Source organism: Propithecus coquereli, unplaced genomic scaffold (assembly GCF_000956105.1).
Source record: "Propithecus coquereli isolate 6110/MARCELLA unplaced genomic scaffold, Pcoq_1.0 Scaffold144, whole genome shotgun sequence".
Taxonomy (NCBI): Eukaryota; Metazoa; Chordata; class Mammalia; order Primates; family Indriidae; genus Propithecus; species Propithecus coquereli.
Window position 1 is genome coordinate 155,150 of NW_012138747.1, and position 3,170 is coordinate 158,319.

Genomic DNA, 3,170 nt, shown 5'->3' on the forward strand with positions numbered 1-3,170 from the left:
AGAAATCTTGGTCTTCTAGTCTTATTTGCCTCCAGCTATTATGCATTGTGCCCCTCCTCCCATCTCGACCTTCTGAGGTTTGCTCGGGTTTTCTTGTTGTGTTTTCTCACCTAGATTTATGTTGTTTTTTCCTCTCTCTAGGCATGACTTTTGTTGAATGTTGGCTCCCCTAGAAATGTTACCTAAACAGTGATAAGGCAAAGCTGAATTTATTCTTACCGTGGAGAGCACTGCATTGACAGTGTCTTAGCATCTTAGAGGGAGTGGGACAAAGACAGGCTATTTATGAGCATTCTGAAGTCTAGGTTAAGCCTGGTCTTTCCATACGGGGACTTGGCTACAATTGGGTAAGGAAATGGTATGATAGTTTAACATTGGTAGATTTTGAGTTGAAGGGTTCAAGTAGTCTGGGGATGTAAACACTTGTTCATGATTTTCATTGAAGTCTTTCATGAAATTCCTGGGATGAACAAAAAAGTTATTTTCAACTTTTATCTTCCAGGGCAAGGGCAAGACTTTCCTGGAATAGTAAAGTTACATTGATGATAACAGTGGAATAATAAAGTCACATAAATGTAGAAAGTAAGTTGTGTGGGTAAAGATGGCTTTGGCTCTCACTTTTTTGAATAAAAATGATTCTAATATATAATTAGATTTTCCATTAATTTTTTTACTGTTTTAATTTTACTGGTATAAATCAAAGCATTCCCCTCCCCTCAGCAAAGTCTTAAGTTTGTTATATTTCCTGAATTCTTTCATGTTTGAGAATGTTTGTTTGTTTTTTTAATGTGGAAAAAATTTTGGTGGGTCATGATTTTCTTAGAGGATATTTTCTTCCCCTCAGAAAGAAGCACCAAAAATTCTTTCCAACATTTTTTAATGTATACTTAGTTGTAGGAGATAGAAATAATTTTTATGATAATAAAATTATATCCACTACTTGTTAAATTTAAAGTCTAAAATTTAAGTTCACATAATCTTACAAGAAGAAAAAAATAAATAAAACTGAAGTAATGGCTAAATTTAAATAAACAGTTCTCCACCAAAAGAGATATGATTTTTTAAAGGATCCTTCTAAGTTAACAATAAAAGCCTACTTAAAAAAAACCCAAGACAATGAAGTAATTTTTCCATGATTTGTTTCATTTTTTGTGTTATCTGTTATTTAACTACTAAGAAAAATGAGAATATTTGTACTCTTACGTTTACTGCTTTTCCCTTTCTTCCTTATGCTGATTTTTTAGGTGAATTACCATTTTCATGTTTTCAAGCATATGACATTTCAATTCTGTTCTGGAACCATAAGTCTTATCACCAGTTGTTTCTCCACAGTTTTTCTAAGAATATTTTTATTTTTATTCATCTCTTGGTTGATTAGATTTCAATGTCACATAGGGTTTTTTTTTCTTTTTTTAATTCCAGAAAGGTTCATAGATACTGTGTTCCTGAGGTGTTGCACATGTGAAGATATCTGTTACTTTTATATTTGTAGAACAATTTAGCAGCATATAAACTTCTTGGATTATATTTCCTCAATACCCTATAGACATTAGCTTTCTTTCACTCAGACACTTGCTCCCTTGCCTTCTAAAATTGAATAACATGCAGATGTCTGAGGTCAACTTGATATTTTTTTCCCCTTGTAGTGGCTTTGTTTTTTCCCTTGGGTGACTGAAGTATTATTTCTTTGTCCTTGAAATTCAGTAATTTAACTAGGCTGTATTAGAAAATGTGTCCATTTTCACCTAAACCATTTAATCAATAGTCTCCAAAAAATTTTACTACTTCCCTCATCACTCCCCCTCCACCCATGATAGTCATCAAGAAGAAAAACTATAGAGGAAACTCTCTCTTCTTAACTTAAAAAGCATATTGATATCCATTGGAATGAGAGAAATGCAAAATATGACCAGAATTCCATAATTGAGTCATTCATTTAATGAATAGTGTCTGCTATGCATTTGCCAGATTCTATTCTAGGTGAACCAGGCAGATAAGGTTCCTGTTCTTATGTAGCATCTAAATTTACTGCACTGTCCACTGTTAGTTGCACACATTTTGCATATTGAGGCTTTTAGGTAGGTGCGGTGCTCACTTTTTTTTTTTTTTTCTGAGATGAGGTCTCACTCTGTTGCCCAGGCTGGAGTGCAGTGGCATCATAATAGCTCACTGCAACCTCAAACTCTTGGGCTCAAGTGATCCTCCTGCCTTAGCCTCCCATGTAGCTGGGATTACAGGCGTGTGCCATGACACTTGGCTTATTTTTGTATTTTTTGTAGAGATGGGGGTCTCACTCTTGCTCAGACTGGTCTCAAATTCTTGGCCTTAAGAGATTGTCCCACCTTGGCCTCTCAAAGTACTAGGATTTCAGGTGTGAGCCACCGTGCCTAGCCTCATCCATCTTATTTATGGGTGCCATTATCTTTTCATATATTGGAGACATTTCTATGCTATTTCCCACCCCATAATGGAGGAGGCAGGTTGCAGAATCCTGGGCATCTTTAGAGCTACCACACGAGCATATGACATAGGCTTTACTAATCATGCGTATTAGGGTGAGACTTTGATGCAGAAGTGAGAGAGGAGGAAAGAGGTTTTGCTTGCAGCTTCTGTCATTTTGCTGGCAGTACTGGTGTTTGGCTTTCTTTGGTGACCAGAGCAGAAACAATAGCAATTTTTCATCAGTTCCAAGGTTGACTTTCTTTGGTACTTGATGGATTAGCAGCAGTAGTGGTGATTTTATCATTGGATCAATTTTGTTGTGTAGTTTTGGGCATTATTCCTGGAAGATTAGTCTCACTCTGGTTTTTCAGGCCTCCCCAAAGCCTTTTATTAAGATGATTTTCTGCATAATTGGGAGATTCAGTTAAAAGTATAAACTGATATAAGATGCTTATACAGTGGATTATTTTGGTTTCAGTATTTGTATTGGATTAATCTTTTTTGTTTTGCCCTTTTCTCCCATATAATCATTTTGTTTTCTTCAATACTCTACCTTCATTAGAGTAAAGTTTTATTTCATGTTGTAATTTGTGTCTTTTCTCTAATATATTGCTCATGTTTCTTCTATTGAGTCTCAGATGTTTTATACAAGATTTTAAAAAAATATTTCTCTAAACACTTAAAATTTTGATCAGGAAAACAAAAAATTCTTTGAGGAAATAAATATT